We start from the raw sequence: 24,643 nt of genomic DNA, 5'->3' as shown, positions 1-24,643 counted from the left end.
TTTTACTCAAATTTTATTCTTATTTATTGATACAAATTCATTTAGATCAACTAAAAAAGGAAAAAATATATATTTTTCTTCCTTATTGTTCTTGTAAGAATTTGTTATTCACTAGGACCTAGTTGTATTCTTCTGATGAAATGATACTTATGGAAATCATTAGAGGATCCCAGTGGCATTACTCATTACTAGATATCCTTTAAGTCAATGTACACTGTTTCCCTTTTTTATTTCATTCAAAAAAGCTTCTAATGAGTTACAAGTAAATTCTTACTATATGCACCCAATAACAGTCAAAAGGGGATCTTTCAGACAGTGCCACTGTATGGGGATTTTTGAAAAACTTTATGTTGGATGCTACTCTATATTCAACAGAAAGACACAATCTGAACATTTATCATTCACTTTACTCTTCAAACTTCTCCTTCATATTGTAATACTGTAGAACAGCCACATTCTGCAATGTTCCCCTACCTATGAAATTGGTAAAAATGAATCTGAACTCAGAATCCAGTTATTTCCCTTGAGAGCTAATGAGAGGTTTATTTACTTTTTAATCAAAAAAGATATTAATGTCTCTCTTCCAGACCCAGATACCAGCGTGAGCTGATGACAACTTTCACCAGAATCCAAGAGGGAAAAATTCTTCCTTCCCCAAAGGGAAGGAAGATGCCATGGGGTATGACAAAGCCAAGATTCACTCAAACGCAATAAGAGAGAGAGAAAGAGAGAAGCCCTTCTCTGCTGCTAACTCTGAAGTCTAAGCACCATGGAATACATAGCATTCAAATTCATACCCTGCTGAATGTAGGTCTGGATCTGAGGTCCCTTGCAGCAGGAGAGAGGAGATTAAGCCTTGCTAGTGGGATGCCCATTAGTTGGTGGAGTCCTTTGAGTCCAGCTTTTGGTTCAGTCAGTGCTGAGTTCTGTACACAGCATGAAGTGGTTTTACAGGATGGATTAGACAACTTGTGGTTAGCAAATTCTCCTTGTTAGTGGAAGATTAAAATTCTCTTTGGAAAATTATTGGACTCAGTGTAGCTTTTCTACAGTCTCCACTGAAAATGAGAGACAGCTAAGTACCATCTTATACATGACAGTGTCAATACTTGGAGAGCAACTATGTATCAGAATTCCCTTTACAGACAACAGAAATCCAGCCAATATTATAAATTTCTGCTTTCTGATATCTAGGTGATCTGACTAGATTTCTGTAATCTGAATAACTATCACATAGCAGTCCACATTGTCAGCAGTATGAGCTAGGCATCTTATTTGCAGATATCTAAAATGCAGTAGAAGGTCAGGGAGAGACATCTGCTTTCCTTTGCTTTATTTCTTGTATGCATCACAGTTGTGGTAGAAAGGATATGTTATAACATATCTTTTAGATATCATACCATTTAGAATTCCATATAAATGGATTACAGAAGGGAGATATCATGAAGTATTTCTAAAGTACTGGCTTTATGGTAGCATCAACATTCCTGTGGTGTTGAATAAAGCTGAAGTTATTTACTGGTGGTTGTTACTTCTGTGAGGAAGAAATCTATTCCCATGGATTTCAGTAGGAAGAACACCTGACACTGAGTGTTGCAGTCAGAAGGGTTTTCAAAGTGTATCTAAAACTGCTTTGAGATCAATTTAATTTTTAAATAGCTACAAAATGAAAATTACAAAAAAAAAATATATATGGTTTTAAAAAAATAATACTCTCAAGAGATCTGGATTGTTTTTATACTCTTCAAACTGCTATACTTCAAGAGTCTTCCATAAATAAAATATTACAAAACAAATGCTCAAAGCATCTTCCTTAACTTAGTTTTTGAAGTTTTAAATACAGAGGAGAGGAGACATAACATGAAAACAGAGGCATCCCCTGTATGAAACCACACTGAAGTACTCAGAAGACTGAGGTCTCATTAAAAGCAAATAAGTCACCAAAGTGGATGGGTGTTTCAAACTTCATTCAGAAAAGTGAGTGTGGGGAATTAAACTGATATTTCAACACAAAACCTGCTTTACGTTAGATCTATTATTATGTCACTGTATTGTGTCACTCTCATGGGCTTATAACAGTAAAAGCTTTGCTAAGAATCTTTAGATTTCTACTCTATTTCTCAGAAAACAAATAAAGATGAGATCATCTACAAAGTTAGATTTTGTTTACTTTTTCAGCTCTTATCACAAATATGAGTGATCATTTTCCCCAGATTTATTAAAGAAAATAAGTGTATTTTTTTTTAATTTGAATTATTGTTACCTATTTCTGCAAAAATAATTATGAAATACACCTTTTCTGATCTACAGAAACGCTGTGATAATACAAAGAAACTAAAATGCTCATGTTCCTCATAGAAGCAAGTTGGATACCAGACACTAAAGAAATCACAAGGATTCTAAGAACAATAGCTTTAAAGTCTACAAAGACCTATTCAAGGAAGAAACAAACAAACAAAACTAGTAAAAAATCCAGTAAATTTCACTTCTCAAGGTGCAAATGTGAGGGTTAAAGGTTTGAAAGAATTTTTTAATTGGGAATGGCAGCTGACCACAAGAGAGAATCCAGCATCTCTGCAATGCTATACATGTTTGTACAAGCAACGAATATACAGATGCCATAATTATGAAGTATACCAGAGACCATGGATGGCTAAGCAGATTATTACGTGAAAAAGAGAACAGACATAGTGCTTACCCTTGTCCTGGGCTCACCATAAAACTCCAAAGTAGGGATCTCCAGAAGAAATCCTTCCCCCCTCCTAGTCAGCTTTTAAATGGGGTCTAGGAGAGATGGAACCAGGCTCCATCCCTTCCGGCAACACAGGTGAATTGGCTTCACCTGTGCTCCCATGGCTGATTCACTGCTCACCTCAGGTGATCAATCAGAGGTTCAGGCCATGATTCAGAAGTTCCCATACAATCTTAAAGTCAAAGATCTTTCCCACTGAGCAGAAGAACTTATTAACATGAGTTGCATTTGTTCAGATCTTGATGTTACAGTGTATGAAATAAGCTGCTGATCTCTCTCAAGACAGAATGAAACTGTAAAGGAGTAGGCCAGGAAAACCCTGCAACAGGACATACTTTCAGTCAGGCATTTTGTAACTCCTTTTGTATGTTGTAAACTGTAGAAGAGTGTCTATTGCATTTTTTTAAAAATTCACTTTTCATCTTTCATATGCTCTCGTGTATGTTGAATTATTTATTTTAAAGAAAGTGTCTGAAACCAAATGCATTTCTACCTTAGTAGTAACAATGCCACAGTGGTGAATCAGTAAGGCTGCACCCATGAAAACGCTGTCAGGAAAAAATAAGCCCGTTGGTGAATTATCAGTATGCAAGGGTATGCAAGGACACACACAAATAAGAGCTCACTCATCCTGACTTTGTAGCAGCCAGAATTTACAGCCTGGGCTGTAGCTGAAACATGATACCAATGTCAAAGGTAATCTAATAAAAAACCACAAAACTTGAAGCAGTGTTTCAAGGTCTTTCCTATTTACATCCCACTGTAAAAGTCCTGCCTGTCTGTTGGGCATTACATAGCAGTAAACAGCACGACTGAAAGGCACTGGGGCAACCAGGAGACCTTGTAGCTCTAATTCCTGGAGCTTTCCATCCTGCTCAGCCTCAGGTAACTCCTGCCATAAAACCAGGCATGAAAATTTGTAAAGTTATGGTAAAACCATCATTCAAGGTAGACAAAATTTTGAGATGTTGTGCTTGCCACAAGGCTTTTGAAGCTCATGGGTTAGTGTGGGAAATGCAGGGGGGACATATTTGGGCAGCTGTTTGATCAAGGTTCTATCTGAACTTTGCTACTAAATCATGTGTATACTACATGTATTTTCAATGTGTTAGATGTTATAAAAATCAAATTATTTCAATTACTTAAAACTTTTGATAACAAACTACTAGCAAATAGACTGAAAGTTTATACACCGCCTGACAGGCAGCTCGATAGAACCAGTAAAAGGATGTTCCAACAAGGCACAATTCCCATCCCTTCTTATCACTTAGAATTATGGCACAAGACGTATAGTAATTTACACCTACATTCAGCCCTTTTTATTATCTCTCTTGTAGGCTGATTCTGTACACAAAGAGCAGGAACTTACCACGTGTCAGAGAGAATAGTTTAAGTTGGGTTTCTTAAATATTTTATCCGTTCTAAAACTCCTTTGTAAAATGCACTGTCTCTGCTTATCAGAGTGTGGTTTTGTTTAATATTTTCGAGAGATAAATTTTGTGAACCAGGAACTTGCCCCTGATATTCATATGAGATGACAGAAACAAGGAGTGAAGGAATTAATTTCAGCTTATTTTCCTTATCAAAAAGATACCTTTTGCCATGGATGTTGTATCAGACTCTTCCCTTTTGCATATTAGCTCATTAATCTAAATGGATGCAACTGGCATAGAAGCTAGGCAAGCTTCTATGCAGAAGGTGGAAGCGTCATAACGGTGCACAAAACCAATCTAGAAGCTGGCAATTACTAGTTAAAAATCATCAGTTCTTATCTTGAACAAGGTTGATGCATGCTAACAGGCACAAACCTCAAAGAACATTTTTCACATAGCAGTGAATTTTGCTGTACTGTAAGTCAGCTGTGTATTTTGTATGCCATGGTGAAGTATGCTTGCAGACGAAAAAAGAACAATGTCTATAAAATTGTGTGATGATATACTAAAATAATTTGCTCTGACAAAAGGAGATGTTTATGTTTGTCTGTCTAGTTATTTTTTTCTAAAACCACTTTTCTGAATTTGTGCTCATCCTACGTCACAGTTTTTAACTCTGGACACACTCTTATCTGGGAACAAGCACAGCGATGTTCTTTGGGAGGTAGGGAAATTTCACTTTAAAGTTTTTCAAAGTTGTCTAATTTCTCAAACATTTAAACAAACAAACAAACAAAAGACAAAACAAAATGCCTCTCCAAGGATAACTCTCACAACTGATTATTTTCTCCTTATCAAAATTACAGTACTTTCAGGGAGGTCCTACATAAAATTAATAAGTTGCTATACATTTCATAACATAAAGTTTTTTTCCATAGAATATGGATCATTTTCAGCATTAGTGATAGTGTGTGAATGTTCCTAGGGCAGAAATGTAATGAAAATTATACTCTCTGGTTAATTGGCCTGTCACAAGTGTTAGATCTGTCAGATAATTTAGTATCTTTAAGATTATGGATTATTATTTACTTCTTCATTAACTAATCTTCTATATATTCCTATAATGCAGTGTTTTCTATCATTTCCTCCAGCACCTGGGAAACCAAGGACGAGAAAGCTGGAATTACTCCACATCAGACTAGAAGATATCCACAAAACTGTGCTTTCCACTCCTTAAAAATATATCAGCTCCCAGTTGTTCTTCTGACCTATCTTCTGAAGCAGACTGAAGCTGACTGAAGCAGACTCCTGCCAATTTTGACATCTGTTTCACAACACTTGAATCACTTTTCCTATCAGGTGGCATTTCTGTTGGAGTTTTCCAAAAGACATTAACATTCCTTAGTCAAATTATCCCAGTGTCTGATGTCCTTGTAATTCCCAGTGTCTGTGTTGGCAGGTTCTTACCTGTACAATAGTGATGTTGACCTTACTGTCAAAACAGCTCTAAAATGGCATGGTTTATAGACACAGAATTTCTGAAATGCATGCTGCTTCTTGAAAAGTCAGACATCAAAAGAGGTATGCTTATTATTTTCACATCATAAAACACAATGAGATCTTTCTGAAGTTCATACCTTTTCTTGATTGGACCGCTGATTTCTAATGTGAAGATGTGTTTGCTCCAGATTATCATTTGTTACTGCTTTAGCTAAGGCACTATGTGGAGAAATACATGTCAAACTTCAGCAGGTATAGATTTGCACAAATATTATTAAGCAATAACTGGGAAAGCAATGTGGAATAATATGAGGTTTTCTTGTGAGGAAAATATTGCTGGACTAATGGAGGTAGCCTTGATGTGTAAATGAAACAGAATAGTCAACCTTTTAAAATAAGGATGTTCAAACTTTTGGCTTGTCTGAGCTGCAAAGTGAAGAGGAATTATCTTGGGCTGCATATAAAACACATAATATAATGAATATGTGTAAGTAATAAACCTTCTTTTGTTTATTTTTATATTTATTAAAATATAAAAAGTGTGCCACAAAAACTGAAAACTAATGTGTTTTACACACACATTTCAAAATATGCTGGAAACTTGGGTATTTGACATTAAACAGAAAAAGGCTATAAGCCCTTTTCTCTCCCCACACATGTAGTTTGCCTGTTTTTTTGTCCATTAGCTTCATATGCCATTGTGTTCACAACTGGTACTAGTGTATTCATGATTTTCAGTGTATCAACCAAAAATAATAAAATATTCATTTACTCTTGGGAAAACAATGCAGAACTTTTCAGAGAAAGCATTAAAACACGCTTTGCTCCATTTACCACGTGAAGTTCCTGTCTCGTGGAACATTTATTTCTTAGTGTTTCATGCACTACCTAGCAGGTTGGTCACATGAGACCTCACTAGCACTAGAAAAATCATAGACCTTTTTGACTTTGTATTTATTACATTTTTAATATATAAAAAAGATTATAACCATAGAAAACTGTATAAGTCACATGAGGCGAGTTGGTCAGTTCAGAGAACTTGCAAACACACTGCACGCTTTCAGGAAGCTAATAAAAAGCATACATACTTTCAGGAAGAAAAAATAAAGTCAAAACTAATGGTCCAGAAATACTGAAGCAGATAGCGCCTTTCCTCACAGTTAACTATTCACTACCATTCACTGAAATGCTCGTTCTCTTTCTGAAACACTTTTCAAATGTCAGATAGTGGAACTTGCTGACATAAAAAATGTATTTGAGTTTGTCCCAAACTCGGCATTCAGTTCTTTTGGAGGTTTGCTCAAACTGACTCTCTTAGCAAAGTTTATCTTTATTTGCTTATCTCAGAACTGAAGGATGCAGTAGAACTGTAAGCAGAAAAGCCAAAATGCTGTTTAAATAAATAAAAAAATATAAAAATAATGTTATGCTCATAGTGTTTTACAACCAAGGAGTGCAGTTAAATCTTTTAAAGAAGATTGCTTTGAAAAAGTATATTCACCATTTGTAACCTGAAGATAAACAGTCAGACGTTCTTTTCAACTTGCACCACAGTTCATAATACAATTTGACAGCTACATTATTTAGGAAGGATTTTTCTTTTTGCTGACAACAGCTGAAGGGGAACAGAAAAAAAATATAGAACATTCTCAAAACAAACATATAAATAAACAAACTCAAAAAGGGTCCTATCCTTATTTAAATGATCTGGAATGTAAGTTGTTAAAAGGGCCTCTGTAGCTGTCTAGAAATCCTTCCACAGAAGTTGCATTTAAGGTACAAATACATTCAAATCACTACATTTTTTTCTAATTGCATAAAAAAATCAGTGGTACAGTATTTTTCAGCTGGATACCAATGTCTCTTGTGTTACTGTTGAAAAATATTCAATACATAGTTACATATATATAGCGCAGTAGTCTGGCTGATGACAATAGAGGTATTAAAAGATATTGTGCTCCATATGACTAATGGAAGATGCTGAGGTTGATAATACTGTGAGAAATATTTTGTTATGTAATAAGCATTTATGAAAACTTTTCATGTACTTTGTCATATCTGGGCTGATCCTTCTGTAAATTTTTTTTTGTACGTTTGTTAGTTGCAGGAAGTGACATAATACAGTAAACATGCAGGGAGTTAGTTCTGTAACTAACTAGTAGCCATTGCAACTGAAGAGAAGAGAGCAGCATTGCCAAGGATTGTGGTAGAAAGTCAGTGCGGCATCTGTTCTTGGACGGCCTTTTGATGTGAGTAGTCTTGTCAGTTAATGCATTTTGCTTTGCAGGCAGAGGATGCTTGGGGTTCTTTACCTTGTTTTGTGTAGCTTAAGCCTTTCCAAATATACACTTCATAAATTTTTCACTACATTTTTTTAAACTTCATTAGGTTGGCTGAAAATATAAATGAAAAACACTATGATTTGATGGCTTCCATTCCTTACTGAGCTTGTGATAATAAGTAGTCCATGCTATCTGATCTGATACAGATTTAATAAGGAAACAGACATACAGTCTGCTTTTACTTAATTGTTGAAGTATGAATAAATATAAAGAAAGAAGCTATCCTTTCACAAAATCAGTTTGTCTAGTACCTAATGGAATGCTTCTGAGGGATACCCAGAAATAAAGAGGAGAAAAGATAAATTGCCACAAAATAAGTATGATCTTTTCTTGTTAAGAATTCAAGAATTAAAAATATTTATTATGTAAAATTCCTTGAATTAACTAGTTTATCACATTGGCTGGACCTTGAACTGTGAAAATTTATGTGACTCATTGATAAAGTACACAGAATATCTACAGAAATAGCCAGATTTTCTAATGCATGTGGTAGGTGAAGAAAACGGAAGAAAAGTGGAAGCTCTTGGTAGAAATTGTCCAGCACACACACTGCAGGATGCTTAGAAAATAAGTATATTTTCAGTCAGGATTTCCAGAGCTTTATGAATAAACTCACTGCAGTAATCAGATATTGTGACTTGAAAATGTGGAATAGACTATGTTTGAAAAGGATCAACTCAGAATTATTGAATCATAGAATCACAGAGTCATAGAATCATAAATCTCCAAGATCATCTAGTTCAACAGTCCATGTATCACTGATACTTCCTCACTAAATCATGTCCCTTAGTACAACATCTAAATGTTACTTCAATGCTTCCAGGGACGGTGACTCCACTACCTTCCTTTATAGCCCATTCCAATGCATCACTTTGGGAGAATAATTTTTTTCCTAATATCCAACCTGAACCTCCCCTAGTGCAACTTGAGGCCATTCTTTCTAGTCCTATCAGTAGTTACCCAGGAGAATAAACTGATTCCCACATCCCCAGTTCCCTCAGTCAATCCTCATGAGACTTGGGCTCCAGACCGCTCAGCAGCTTCGTTGCCCTTCTCTGGACATGTTCCAGGGCCTTGATGTCTTTCTTGTAGTGAGGGTGTCAAAACTGAACGCAGTTTTGAGGTGTGGCCTCAACAGTGCTGAGTAGAGGGGGATGATCATTTCCCTGCTCCTGCTGCCAACACTACTTCTGATACAAGCCAGGATGCCACTGGCCTTGGCCATGCAGGCACACTGCTGGCTCGTGTTTAGCTGACCACTGACCAACACTCCCAGGTCTATATCTTCCACAGTCTTCCAGACATTCTGCTCCAATCCTGTAGCATTGTCTAGGGTTATTGTGGCCAAAATATAGAACCTGACACTTGGTCTTGTTGAACTTCATCCCATTGGACTTAGACAAGTGATCTAGTCTGTCCAGATCCCTCTGAACAGTCTTCCTACCCCCTGGCATATTGACGCTTCTTCTCAACTTTGTGTCATTAGATTCAGTATTCTATACCCTGTGGTAAATTGTACTTCTGTATTAAATGAATATTCATGGAATAAAGCTTGGAGTTTTCCCAAAGCCTTCAGTTTCCTCCAGTTCGTGTCAGGACTTGTTCTCTGATTACTTTGGCTCAAAAGCAAATGACACAGCCAAGTAGCAAGAGGAAGAGGCTTCTCTATGATTAGGACAGGATGCCAGGGGGCACTGAATCCCTAGAACTCTGTCACTGCTTCAAGCTTCCCATCTTTCTTCTATTGACTGAACTGAAGAGCTGTGGAGGATAGCCTCCATGACTCTGTCTTCCTATATATCCTGGTGATATAACTGGAGATACCAGCAAATTGTAGTTTACATGTTCCTCTTACCAGCAGGGCTGTCCAAGCAGCTCCTCAATCTGTGAGCTGATTCAGATTGAAAGCAACTTTCAAAACTGCCAAATTTTGTGCAGCCTATTCATGCACATATGTTTTGTTCATGCTAGCAGCTCCAGGAGATGGCATGCAAACTGAAACCTTACCACTGCTTTGTTCCAAAGCTTTGCTTTCCCATTCCAATGCTGGCCAGATGATCAGATCTAGCCCTCTGAGAGTGGCTGATGTTAATTTACAGGGTCAGAGTGAAATCTCTCCCAGTGATTTGGAAGGAAACTGCAGACAGTTGGCACAGCCACCACGGGGCTCCAGGAGTGGCAGCATGTGACACATCTGTCCCACAGCTGGACTCTGTTCCGGCACTGACCATGCCACTTGCTTGTGGTTTTCCCAGTCCTCAGTACTTTCTCATCTTTGTCAAATTGTCATTGCCATGCTTCTTGACCTTTGCTTATTCTTTATTTCCTCAAAGGATAGGCTTGTAAGTATACATGCTCACTGTAGTGTTGTCACATCCGTTTTAATGGGGTGCTATGTGTCATTTGAGAATTGTTATTTCACAGGAGGAAACTGGCACCAACTTCTCTTTGTCAGCTGACACCAACCAATGGAAAATGTCTCCTTCTCACATCAGTTTTGAGCAGCCAGTTTCCTTGCTGCTGATACCTTTGCTACCCACTCCCCGGATATTCAGTTCAGTGAGCAAGTGGTTCTGCTCCTGCATGACCATAGAAGCCTTGCTGAGCACAGGGACCTTTTGGAGGGTCATCCCCAAGTGGCACAATGTATTTCCACAAAGCCTATCTGTAATAGTCATATGAAATAGAAACTCAATAAGAACAACAGCCAAATCCACACAAATCAGTTAGTTAAATCAACCAAAATCAGACTGAAATGAAGCATGGAAACTTTCAACTAGAGAAATTCTTTTAGAAGAATGAAAGCAACAGCAGTGAGGGATATGCTTTGATCCATACGTAACATGATGTGTGGTTGTTATTAGAATTGACTGAGGATGATCATTTCCGGTTAGACTTTACACCTCTTGTGCCCACTCAGTAGTCAGTTACCTCATTAGTAACTCCACCTGTAGCCAAACAAGGTGTATTTATGACTCATCATAGCTGGATATGTATAAAAGACAAACTCTGAGCCAATACTTTCACAGCATATGTTATCACGGACAGAAAAACAAGTTTGAGGAAAGCCAATTTATGAAAAAGAAAAGAAATCAGGCATTTCATCTTCATGCCTGAAAATAGCCAATGTCAGATGTAATGGGCCAAAGACTTTTCAATGCTGTTAATATTCTAATAATCTACAGATTGCCTGCTTAATCACTTTGCTTCCTCTCTGGAAGGTTGGTGATGTTGCAGATGTGACCAAAGACTATGAGCAAGTGTGTGTTAAGCTACAGAAGCAGCTTTATGAAACATACAACCAGGTAGACTTGTAAATTAGAGCTATCTTGCAGCTAGTCTGTTTTCTTCACAGCTACACTGCATGATAAATTAGCAACCACAGTGAGAGAAATTCTTTGAAAGTAACAGGAACAAATGTGGGGAGCTGTTGTATACATGAAAGTCCAGACCAGCACTGAAAAGCAGTAAATGCTGACTGGCTCCTGAGCTTTTGGTGCAACATACCAGTGCAGACATTTAAAATAAAACCATAAATTTTCTAAAAATGAAGTCCTATGACAAGGGTGTTGGACATGAAAAGCCCATTGGAAAGCACAGTGGGAAAATGAAACATGGAACACAATACTACAAAGGAGGAAAAAATCTGTTTACCATTACCTGAAGTGGTGAGAAAAGATGAGTTAATGACAATTACTAAGTGGCTGTAGATCTGCATGAGGACATGAAACAGTGCAGCCAGAAGTAAACTTGCTGCCAAGTTTAATTAATTTATCACCGATGCTGCTACTGTGTCTGAAGTTTTAAAAACTGGAGTTGCAATTTGTACACATGGCCATTTCTTATAACTATTGAGAGAGCAGAAAAGGAGGTTGGGCACCCTCTCCTGGGTGGTAACTATTCAGGCTGCAAAAGAAATTTATTTATGCAACGGTAGCTCACAAATGTTACTGTTAAGGAAGTATTTGTACTCAAAAGTACAAAGAATCACATCTGACAAATTTTTTTTCACAGAGCTTTCCTTATGAACTTGTGAGATTACTTCTTAGAAGTAATGAAAAAGGTCAGTTAACACTGCACAAATAAAAGTGTCCTCAGAAAAGGTCAAGCTTAGCTATTATCTTGCTGCAGATAAGACACTACTGGGAAAATATATGGTCCTACAAAGCATTGAGCATCATTGTGTTTCTGATTTAATAGAGCAGATCCTGAAAGATGGCTAGGACACAAAAAACTTCATCTTAATTCATCTTAATTTTCAACAGGAGTTCGTGCTTGCATAGCTCAGAGCATCCTGGGGACTGCAGAGGGTCTTGCCAAGGAAATCACTGAGTTTCTGGGGGTATGGGTAGCTTGTTCTTGTGAATTGAAGCAAAAGACTTGCCAGAGCTGCTTTGAACTCACCAGGACTTCACCAGTGTTGAGGAATTTAGATGAATGTGCTGCTCTGGAGGAGTAAGGTTTTGAAAACCACCAGTTATTACTTAGGGACCAACTTTGAATTTTTTCTGGGGAAGTTTCCAAAACTCCAAAACTCTTTTTGTGCCTTTGAAAAAATCTTCCCCAAGAAATCTACTGGTCAGGAGTTCATGCAATCTGGATAACCTATGGTTGTCACATATCAACCCATATCAAATAATCATGGCCTAATCTCCTTCCTGCTCAGATGTTACTCCAAAAGATTTGCTAACTTTCCCAGAAATACAGTGAGAATGGAAAATCCATACCAACACTTCTCTTTGTTTGGCTCATTGGTAACTACATGGACAGGATAAAGCCTTAATACTGATTTATTAGTGCTAAATACGAGGACTGTGGTTTATTGGATACCCAGAAAATATTTACCAAGACTGTAAGAGTTAAGCTTTCCCAGACCACACTAAATCATTCCATTCAGTAAAAATCTTTCAGTAAAAATTCAATGATGTTTTTCAAACCAATCACTTTTTTCCTTCAGTCAGAACCACGGCCATCCAAGCAATGCTGACCTCAGTCACAAATCTGGCTGGCTCCCCCTTCAGCTGGATTCGGTCAGTGCAACCTATTCAGGAGCAGCGGTAGAGATCTGCCTAGAAGACATGCACTGAGTGGGAAGTATACAGTGATGATGGTTAGCTCCTTCCTTTTTCAGAGAACCTCAGGACGATGAATTCTTCACCTGCTTTGGGAGTCTGGGTTCTGCTCTTAGGGAAAAAATATTTTGTCACGTATCTTCTAAACTCTCATTTGGGCTGCTCAGGATAAAGTTTTGCCACTGAAGAGAGTGGTGAGAGAAATGTGGCTTGGGAAGTTCTTGCTTCTCCATCCCTCTGGATCTCTTGACACTAGGTTTTGCTTCCTTTCTTCTTTTATAATGCATTCATTTTTTAATAACATAAATTAGAAAAGAAAGAAATCAGCTAGCAGAGACTTTCTGCATTTAGCTGTAATTCATCTCTATTCTGAGAATAGAGTGATTTGCTGACTTGTTGTTAAAAAGCTCAGAAAATGATGAATTTTTGTCAGGTGAAAAGTTGTTTCAAGTCCCTCTTGGATTGCTCCCTATGAGCTGAGACACTTTCTTAATTTCTAGACATCTTCCAAACTTCAGCCCACGCTGAAGATGCAATTTACTTTAGATTGAAGAATTTCCTTTTGGGAGAGCCTTCCCATAATTCTCACAGAATTACACAGAGGTTTCCCTGGAAGTTTTGCTTGGCACAGGGGAAGTTGCTGCTTGTGTTCAAGAAAATTTGTATTCAATTTCTTGGGAAATACTTAATTCTCATGGAATAAAAATCAGTCACACCTATGCTGGGAATGCAGGGGATGTGGGATATGGGGAGGACAGCTCAAAAAGGGAATGATGCTGGCAGCCCTCCCTGCTGTTGTGTGCTCTGTGTGGGGTCATCACGGCTGGCTGTGCTGCTCGAGGAAGGATTGCTGTGGCTGGGCTGTGGGCAGATCCCAAGAAGATGAAAATATGTAATTAAATCCAAGTGAAAATAAACAGAGAGAGCTTCTGTTAAGAGTGAGGTGGTTGGGCATTCCCCTCTCACATTGCCAGGGTCATGAGAGTGCAGAGCTTCATGGAATTGTAATCTGTGCAATGAAACAATTCTCCAAAACATGCTTGTAATTCACCAATAAAATCTTGCAATCTGGAAAGTGCTTATTCCTCAGAAGTGATCACAGTAGATTTTTGGAGGTGAGGAGGTGTTTTCAAGTCCTTATTTCCCATTCTGCTCTGTACACGCTCAGATGATGAAGACCAGATCTCACCTTGTGGTCCAGAGAATTACTTTAGGAATTATAGTGGTGAAATGAGTGTGAGAGGTTACATATGAAAGTGATCACATGTATTTAATCATTCTCCTCTCATTTCAGTTCACCTCTTCAGACAGTTTTCTTTTTTTTTTCTAACAATCAGAAACCGAGATGTTTCACAGATCAGTAACATTAATTCTACTTGCTACTACAAAGTGTAATATTGGGGATTCTACAACAAATGCTCTGCCAGTGATTCAAGTAGGCAAGCTGAGCTTGAGAGCTTTGCTCTTCTTGGGTACTATTACCAATGGTCCCATGGAATCATGAACAGAAGTCTGCTAAGAGGTAAAGTTAAAGCTGGAAGCAGAAATCAGTCCAGCATCTACAGTAATAATTGCCTATGATCATTGCTTCAAATAGATGTGGACAGCTTGATGGCATGACATTTTCTGGTAAGATGTGTAGTAACCTATAACCTACCTGTAGTTGATCCATAAAGGTCTATGGGACATCATTCTTCTCGCGTGAGCCTCCAGTTTCAATACAATGTTAGGAAAAATTTGTGAGCAAGGTAGAAATTTCTTTACATATATTAATGGAATACAGTTGTGGAATAAACACTTTACATTACAGTAATTTCATATTCTACAATGAGAAAAGACAAGTTAGCTTAGCTAGCCACTGGATGGCAGAATTGCTCTATTTAACTATTGCAAAACTGGATTGTTTTTCTTCAGATGCAAAGGAATAAATAAATCAATCTGGATGCAAAGTATTTATCTTATGTACAATGTAATAAAAACAAGTAAGTAAAGTCTTACAGCAAATAGGAAGTACAATTTGTTATTGTGAAATTTATGACATCACTCAAACACTGCTACTTTAATAGATCGAGCAGCCAGCACAGATATTTGAGCAACTGCCACAATACTGAACTTTGATTTCATTCCTGTTTATATAGCTCCACTGTCTTCAAATTCATCAAAACAAAAGAGAAAAGGAAAACAGCTGAGAAAATATAAATATGAAGGTCAGCAAAATGAAATCAAGCTTCTTGATCAAATGTTTGCAGTTTTTAAAATCAGTAATAGTCCAAACATTGGAATTTCAGAAGTCTCCATGACTCCTAGTAAAGTTTTTCAGAACATGATTGCCTAATTTTCTTTATGGCCTCTTGTTCGTGGTACATGATTTTAAGTATACTTTAATGGCTTTATTTATTTATGTTTTCTTATATCCTTTGGATCCTCCCTTTTTCTCTGTCCTTGAGGTCAATTGAGAAGGATTTATATGTCATAGCCCAGAAGTCTCTGACATATGATGTTTGCTCCAATGAGATACAAGTTATGAAAGCAGTATTTCAAGGAAACAGCAGTCATAAAAGGCTGATATACAACCTTGATAATACCATAATAATACACAGTAACAGCAGCAGCATCCTTTTGATAGGCCTTACATACAGAGTGTTGCTTATAAGTGACCTCTGCTCAGTACTCTGGGTTTGGCTGTGATTTTTACTGTTTTTTTGTAGGCAGATGAATACTCAGTGACAGCTGCAATGTGGGTGGCCACCATTGTTTTACCAAAGCAACCAAGGAAGAAAGCTTGCAAGTTACTGATTTAACTTTCATTGTGGTTTGTAAAAAACAAAACAAAACAAAAAAAAGCAAACAAACAAACAAACAAAAAAAACAAAAAACAAAATTAGACAGAAAATGACCCACAAACAAAATAAAACAAAAAAACAGAGAGAGAGAGATTTGCACTTTTTTTTTTTTTTTTTATTGCTTTTTAGCTGGCCACTTGCCTTTGGCAACTTCCGAAAGACAGCAACAGCCTACGGTTCTTAAATACAGACATTTCTCCATTTCTCCCAGTTTTGTATGAAACAAGATGGTACATTGATAGACAAGACATTGAAACAGGTGTCTTTTGCCCTTTCTAAAGCTGGCTTATGCTGGTTTGGGGCATATTGCTGTCGTCACCGCTGAAATGCATCTCTCACCACTGTGGTAACACCCACCGTTTGGTCTCCAGAAGGATTCAACAAGTGTCATTGAATGTCCATGTGTGCCATTTTTTCTGCATGGAGCAATTCCATTCCACACCTTTGCTTCATACACACTTTCATCTCAGCAATCATTCTGTCAGAAAGCTCCTCTGCTGCCATCTGTTACAGGGCAATAACACATTACAGAATACTGGCAGGAAGGTTCAATCTCTACCATACCACTAACATCTGCCTCTAATGTCATAGGCCGGTGTAATAAAGCAGGAGGCATTACTTTTGGAGCAGCCCTCATAAACAAATAATGATACCCATGAAGGCTGTAGAAGCCCAAAGCCACGATGGAAATGCTGAGAGTGGTTCTAAGCATTTGCATGTGGAAACAGTGGCGCAGGGCCAGCACCGAATCCCAGAGACGCCGCTCTCGCAGCAAAGCAAATTCTTTAATAGGCATAATTCAAAACCAGAGGAATAAACAGTTTTTGTACAAATAGCTGACCAGTTCATACATGGAGGAGGAATCCCCTTGATGAGGAAAAGTAGTAGTACCCTTGAGACCTAAAACCACTGGATAAAACTGAAAAAAAATGCACGTACTGAATAATACCAAAGACTCCTACACACACCCGAGACATGAGCAAAAAGAAAGAGCTTGTTTTTCTGTAAGAAAATGAGAAGACCTGGCACACTGCTGGTAACTGAAGTGTACAAGTTGGATCTCCTGTAGAAAATAAGTCAGGGATTCTAATTTTTTCTCCTCTTACGTGTTGAAAAAGAGGTGAAGAAGAGCAGAGAGAACAGCATCTTAGCCACGTTGCCCCATTGCCATGAGCAGAGCAGCTACGATGCTGGAGCACAGGGCACAGTGCCCAGATCCTGAGCTGTGTCTGGGCTTCTTCTGAGCTGGCTCTACTGGTCATGGCCCCAGGGCTGATGGCCCTGCATGAGATGAAATCCCCAAACCCCACAGGACTACAGAACAGCCATTTTTCAGAATGTGAGGAGGAAAGCATCAGTCTTGGTGGTTAGCTGGATAGCTTTTATTCATCCTCTGTCTTTTTTCCCCCCTCTCTGCCCCGTCCCATCACTCTGGAGTGTCCCCAAATGCCCCCACATTAACAACTCCTCTCATTCACAGCATCTCAGATGGAACACGCTGGTTTCAACAGATGATATGTTGGAGAAGCACTGGCGTTTTGTGTGGGGCTTGCCTTGCCTGTAACACAATGGTGAGCAACTGTGGTCTGTTCCTGAGGATTAACAAATAACCTAATTTTGAACCTAGTTACAGATACATGTGGCATTACTACAGTCTATTGAATACACAGATAAAATCAGAATTGTTTTGGATGCTCTGAAATTAAAGCTTTGAGGATAAAAGATCTCCATTATACACATTTATTGCTTATTTCTCACAGAGAATGCAAAGCAATTGTCAAGAGAATAGAACACATAGAATAAGTGTACTGTAGGCTTTAATTTATTCTCAGAGCTTTACTGATGCCACAAAACCACGAACAGCAACAGAACCTTTGTGTGAATTAAACCTTATATTATGTTTCAACCATCTGTTCACAACACATAGTTTTGAGGCCTGATTCATTGTGGCATAATGCCAATGTTATAAATGGCATTTACATTAGAGTAACTTTAGAAGGATGCTTGGATGACTCTGGCTTTTAATGTTTTAATAGTTTGTTTTTCTTTAACTATCAGCCTTATTACCTGTTGGACAAGTAACAGCTGAATGTAGCCATGAGCCCACTAGAACAAATGCACTACTGGTCTTCTACAGCTGTCTAAGGAAGGGACTATGGCTATGGGCTAAGAACTGGAATATGTTAGAAAATAGATGTATTGAACAATATACTTGGAGGGAGTTTTTGGTTTTTTCTTTGTGTGCTGATCTGTTGCACAAAAATTCAACTGTGCAATAGCTTTGTGAGATGTAAATATGGCATTTGTAGGAAATTGATGTGTGTCTCTCTACAGGCAAGCTGATGTCTTTCATTTGCTCTGAAGCCATATTGTTCTATGGCCATCTAAAGGGCATGTGCCCACCTAAATTAAGTCAAGGCATGCTCCAGGAGAGAAGACAGAGCCTTTTTTCTGGGGTACACTGTTTTTGCACTTCCTGCAGCACCAGAATACTAGGTCTGTAATACCCACGTTTTGTGCAAATCTAAATGTCTTGGACTGAAGAACAAAAGGCTCTACAGAAACGGACAGCAAAGCAGTGTAGAGGAAACCAATATCAGCTGTCCTTAAGGTAATGACTTTCTCAGTTGCAACATTGATCAAGTTTCTTGTAACTGACTAAAGTACAGTGTTATTGACATAAGCAATCTGCTATTGACTGAAGTCCTTCCAGATTTTGCCTGTCGCTTTTCCTAGTCTAAGCACACAATGCAAATAGAAGAATCTTGACCTTGCAAATGCAAAGAATTCAGGAGTGGTTTGCATTCATTGTTACCAGTTTAGTGCATAAATTACTGCAAGATTAACTAGTAAGAAAATAAGAAAAAATATTTTTTTATTTAAGAAATAACATCCCTTCTCCAAGTACCTTCTGCAATCTTAGATAATTTTCTATTTCCATGTTAATTCAAGCAAACAAACATGAAGTGCAAGCACATGGCTTGCCAACATCATGACCTGGGGGAGATGTAGGTCATTGGTAACCTCTCTAATTCTCCTACTCGGGGGCTTTCCCCAAGGAAATTCATATTGATCCATTACTCAGGAGCAAAAGTGACTGAGTTCTCTTTGCAGAGAGACTGAGTTCTTTCAGATGGAACCGTTGCACCCATGAATGAAAATGTAGGAAAATATGACAGTAAGTTAATAATATCTTTCTATATATGTATAACCCACAAAGTAACTGAAAGCAGTTCTGTTTAAACACTGTGAAATTAATTGGAACTCTTTTGTTTTGCTAGAACCAATTCCTGCAGGTACATATTTTAATATACCTTGAATTTCAAGGAAGAAAAAGCGATTTTGCTTTGTTTTGGAATTTTTCAAATTTCTTTATCAGAGCCATAGAAATGCAACCATTACTAATCAAACTAACATGTATTTTTGGAACATATTCAGCTTTTGCCTTAATCTTGGACTTCAACCTTTTTCCTTGTTTATTAAACAAGTTAAAAAACTATCTCTAACCATCAGAGGAGGCTCAGATGAGAAAGCTAACTTTTCTTTAGTCTCACTCTTTGTATTTTTGCAACTTAAAGTGAGAAATTGTCATCAGATTGGGAAATCTTTTTTTTTTTTTTTATCTCCAGTACATCAAAATTAATGCAGTCTCATTTTAGACTGTCAATCATTCCATTTTTTTGTTAGAACATGAAAAACATTAACAAAATACATATCTAAGTTTTCTTTTCTGGCATTTTATTTGTGTATATATATATTTTTTATTTTTGTTCTTTCTTTTTCCTATAAAATTAGTATGAAATCAATCTATCCTCCCTGCTGTAATATCAGAGTGCCTTCCTAAAGTTATTGTGGATAGTATTACATTTAACCTTATTTATAGAATCACATTGTTATATTCCTTTTTTTTTTTTTTTTTTTTTTTTGTTATTTAATATTTTAAATAGCTTGGAGCCTGCAATTTGATTCTGAGATGTAATAAAATATTTGACAGGGGATTTAGCTTTCTCATACTTTTCCCTATTAGTTTACCAAAAAAACACAAAACAACAACAAAAAACCCAACAAACCATCAGTCAGAAGGGTAGGGCTCAATTCTCTCCTTTGGTTGTATCTATCCATGAAGTTGTTCTCACCTCAGAAATTTATGAGAAGGATTTTACCCTTAGGATTTCAGTCTAATAAGAAAAATGTTACTACTACATAACAATAGTTTGGGTGATATTATAGACACTGAGAAGGAGAAAACCAAACAAGAAAAAAAAAAAAAAAAACCCAGAAGATTTCTGCATGACCTTGAGCAGCTCACATACCCAGTTTATGGTTTCTATTGTGTTGGTTCAAGGATTTTGCAAAAAAAAACTGGTTTTTTTTTCCTAGTCTGTTACTGTTAGTAAATGCTTGTGACCTTACAACTCTGGGCTATGTTCTCATGGTGTCTTAATGATGTCATGCATGCTCAATGCCTCAATGTGAAACTTTCACAGGAAGTGACAATCTGGGAAGAGGTAACCCTGGGTATGCTGGCAGACTCATTCCATCCCTGCCAGAGCAGTGGGAACAATGCAGAGGGGACAAGGATCAAGGACTTGCTGGTGCCTTGCCCTCTGCTCAGCTGTTATGTTGATGTGTGTCCTCCTATTTCAGCCTACACTGTCATATCTTGCCAGTTAGATCCTTGCAGCCATTCCCCCAGGGCAGCCCTTATTCATAGCTTCCTCTTCTGAAGTGCAGCAGGGTGTCAGTGGCCACACTGGGCAGTTGAGATGATTTGGGATGAATGCGGTAGTGCTCAGCAAGCAGGGACAGTCACACTTTGGGACAGGCCTGACATCTGCCTTGCTGTCCTTGTGCTGATGGCTTAACAGCAAGTTCCTGCACCTGGACTTAAGCACTGGAATCAGAACAGATCTTGGGTACGTTCAAGGCTGTCTTTGGAAAAGTCACAGGAGTGATATTGTCTATGAAGATGGCTCCACCTAGGCAAGACCCAAGCACATTCTTTCCTCTGCTGTTATTTTCTTATGCCTTGGGGTAGATCCTTCTTCTGGCCAGTGATGACACAACACAGAATATTTTCCTGTCTGGTACTGACATATGGTGGATATCTGCCTGTTGCAATGTTTCTCATACATGTTTAGTAAATACCCTTTAAATTCCCTATGAAATAAAAATAGCCTACACAGTAATCCTGAATTACAGTGAATGAAGTTCCATTCTGCAGTTCTGCAGACATAAATGATTACCCTAGTGTGATGGACAAACTAGCTTAATAGGGAAAGACTGTGAGAAGGGACATTTTCCATAGGAAATATGAATATAAATTATATGAGGAACATTTGGAACTTCTCTGATATGTCATATAAGTTCCATAGATTTTTTGAACCCAATTCATGAGTGGGAAGAGAGCATGAATTTCAGAAAAATTGCATAATATTTGGTCTTATATTACTGTGTGACACTTTTGGCCTGAAGTGATCTCGTGATTTTGTCAGATTACCCATGGTCTTTCTCAAGAAATCTTATTAGACTTCAAAGGTCTTCCCACAAATGCAGATGAACTCTATAATTGCAACAACAGGAATTACATCAGGACCTTGGGATATAAATACTTCAAGAAAAAAAAAATGCAATAAAAAAGCTTTTAGGGTAATACTGACAATGAGCCAAATATGCCCTCATCTATGTATATGATGCTCCCACTGAAGCTAAGTGGATTTGTAGATGCCTCAGAGAGGATATGTTATCACTTGCTTTAGATGGCAAAACTTTTCCATGGCAGATGGAAAATATGCATTCATAAATCAATGTATGCTGTAAATTTCACTGTATTGAATTTCTTTATATAGCTGTTCCTTCAATGAAGAAGATCTGTTTGCTTTGTAAAGGAGTTTGGAAATGGCAGCTTTTCATTCCCAGCAGTCTTAGTATATGTCCAGTGTACCAGTCTTTATCACTTGCATACAGCAGGCCTCTTAAGGTAAATGCAGATAGTAAGGAAATAAAGATAATGTATTTTTGAGGAATGGCCAGGCTCCACAACTTACCACGGACTCACAGGCCTATTCAGGGTGGAAGGGACCTTGCAAGATATCAAGTCCAAACTTTCTCAGAGGAGGATCAACAGTGTATTGTGTTGGATTGCTCAGAACATTGCCCACGTGGATTTTGAACACAATGAAGGAGATAGGCACTAGAACCTTTCTGAGCAACCTTTTCCAATGCTTAATCAGCCTCAGAGTGAACATTTTTCTCTATATCTAGCCTCAACTTCTTATTTCATTTTACATCTGTGGTCTCACCGTGCACCACTGAGAAAAACTTGAATGCATTCTTGATAACTTCCCCATAGACTCTGGTTGACTACTTTTCAGACCCCTGAAGCCTCTCCTTCTTTGAGGGAGACCAGCCTTCAGCCTTTCCTTGATAAGCAAGTAATAAACCTCAGTCATCTCAGTGGCCCTACACTGAACTTACTCCATGTTGTCAGTCTTCATTGACTTGAGGCCCACAGATGCACTATCTAGATTTTGTCTGACAAGTATAAGCACAGACAATGGCCTCCATCTTTTTACTAACTACACTTATGTTAGTACAGCCCAGGATGCACTGGCTCACAGCTGACTCACTTCCATATTGTATCCATCAGGAATCCCAGTCCCTTTCCAGCCAGGGTCTCCTGCCAGGCAGACCCCAGCCTGGATCAGAGCAAGGGGTCAGCTGGTCCCACATGCAGGACTTGGCATGTGTCCTTGCTGAAAGTCCCGTTGGCCCATTCCTCCATCCTTCAAGATGTCCACCTCAATCCAAATATTCATCTCATGTGAAAAAACCTTAGAGATTCATCCTATGGAAAATATCTTAATAGATTTCTGTCTTTCAGAGCTATCCCAATAATCTTGTCATGTTTTTAAATTTTCCACTTTGTGGGATTCAGCAAATGTAGAAGTATATTTAGGTCTCTGCTGTGCAGAAGGAATCTCTGCCTGAATTTTTAAGTTCAGAACTTTAGACTTTGAACAGAGCCTAGGGATAAAATAATGATTTCCCACCCCAGAAAACCATCCTTAAGGTAATAGTTGCTATAGCAGAGGACATCATAATCACAGAATCACAGAATGGCCAGGGTTGGAAGGGACCTCAAGGATTATGAATCTCCAACCCTCCTGCCACATGCAGGGCCACCAACCTCCACGTTTAATGCTAAACCAGGCTGCCCAGGGCCCCATCCAACCTGGCCTTGAACACCTCCAAGGACGGGGCATCCACAACCTCTCTGGGCAGCCTGTTCCAGTACCTCACCACTCTCTGGGTGAAGAATTTCCCCCTGATGTCCGACCTAAATCTCCCCTCCCTCAACTTAAAACCATTTCCCCTCGCCCTACACATATCAACCCTTTCAAAGAGTTGATTCCCCTCCTGTTTGTAGGTTCCCTTTAGGTATTGAAAGGCTGCAATGAGGTCACCCCGCAGCCTTAATCTTTGGCATAACTTTTTTCAGAGGTACCCTTGTTTCTGTTTCATTTTATTTTTGATATACTTTGTTTTAGATATAATCCTTTACTTTGTCATAGTGATGCCTAATTAAAAATTCAGTTTGTAATTCTGGGCACCTGCCAAATGACCTGGTTATCAGATGGTATCACTGACAGTAGGACAGTCCAGGGACTACATATGAAAACTATATCATCTGCATGACTTATTGCCGAAACTGACAAACAGTCTTTGAAATCTCAGGTTTCTAGGCTCTAAGTTACCCTACCACCAAATAAGGTGGGTTTTTTTGTTCCTAAAATATACTTTTTCAGAAGTTCTTAAGATAGGAAATTATAGAGACCAAAAGAGGTAGAAATGATTCATAGGAAACCAGGCTCAGACACTGAAGGAACGTGTGCTGTAAAGCACAGAGAATAGGTAGATAGCTGATTTGCCAAGTAACTGTTGGAATACTGAAGTTACCTTCCTGCTATGGGAGCTGTAGATTAGATAGAAGGCAGAAAATCTAAAATGAAATTGTAGCTGCACTAGGAGCTGAAAATATAGATCTACTAAAGAAATACAAGTTTCATGGTCCATTCAGTTATAAATTGTACATCTCATTAAATAAATATTTGTTTCCATATCTGTATAGCCAATGAATATAAAGATGCTATAATTATGAAATAAACAAGAGAGTTTAGCAGAGCAGCTTATAATGCTAAAAAGAATATAGAGTGCTTACCCTTATCCTGGGCTCCCTGTAAAACTCCAAAGGAGGGATCTCCAGAAAGAGACCCATCCCCACTAATAGTCAGCTCCTAAGTGGGTGTAGGAGAGATGGAGCCTGGCTCCACCCCTTCTGGTAGCACCAGCTCACCTCAGGCGATCAATCAGAGGTTCAGGCCATGATTCAGCAGTTCCTGTACAACATCCTTCATGTAACTGTAGATTGCAGGACTAATTCAGTATCCCCTTTATGAAATTTTCTCTTTCCTGGAAACCTCCATACAGAGCCAAGACATTAATAAGCTAATCAAGTAGACAAGCAAGAGCATTCAAGAACAACAACCCATCTAGGAAGAATTTGAAATGGGATGTGTGGGAGGAGGCTACCCAGCCACAGGTACCAAGCCAGAGGCTGGTGGCAAGATGCCTTGTCCCTTGAGGGCTGGCTCTAGCATAGAGTAAATACAAGTCTGGAATTAAATTGCTTGACAAGATTTTTTTGTTTCTTTGTTCTAATAGAGAAGTGGAAAAAATCGATAACTGTGTTTTTATGCCT

At 38.3% G+C, this 24,643-nt stretch overlaps 1 protein-coding gene and 2 long non-coding RNA genes across 3 annotated transcripts in view; 2 read left to right on the top strand and 1 right to left on the bottom strand.

Annotated features, from left to right (window-relative positions):
* The first annotated feature begins 3,544 nt into the window (after nucleotides 1-3,544).
* LOC128086140 (uncharacterized) lies at nucleotides 3,545-5,600 on the top strand. The gene is made up of 3 exons (XR_008209256.1): nucleotides 3,545-3,637; nucleotides 4,741-4,849; nucleotides 5,277-5,600. It is a non-coding gene; the product is annotated as an uncharacterized LOC128086140 (long non-coding RNA).
* Nucleotides 5,601-7,559: 1,959 nt separating this feature from the next.
* The window catches only part of LOC128085802 (uncharacterized), a 54,027-nt gene continuing 36,943 nt past the window's right edge, over nucleotides 7,560-24,643 (top strand). Inside the window, exon 1 of the long non-coding RNA XR_008209100.1 lies at nucleotides 7,560-7,874. This is a non-coding gene — a long non-coding RNA (uncharacterized LOC128085802). The remainder of the gene's footprint in view (nucleotides 7,875-24,643) is intronic.
* The window catches only part of ITGB8 (integrin subunit beta 8), a 59,179-nt gene continuing 50,500 nt past the window's right edge, over nucleotides 15,965-24,643 (bottom strand). The window contains exon 15 of the transcript XR_008209098.1: nucleotides 15,965-16,386. The gene's annotated coding sequence lies outside the window, so the exon portion shown is untranslated. The remainder of the gene's footprint in view (nucleotides 16,387-24,643) is intronic.

The sequence above is a fragment of the Tympanuchus pallidicinctus genome, unplaced genomic scaffold (assembly GCF_026119805.1).
Source record: "Tympanuchus pallidicinctus isolate F22 unplaced genomic scaffold, pur_lepc_1.0 scaffold3, whole genome shotgun sequence".
NCBI lineage: Eukaryota > Metazoa > Chordata > Aves > Galliformes > Phasianidae > Tympanuchus > Tympanuchus pallidicinctus.
The sequence above is the reverse complement of the archived record's forward strand: the minus strand, read 5'-3'. Positions and strand labels throughout refer to the sequence as shown.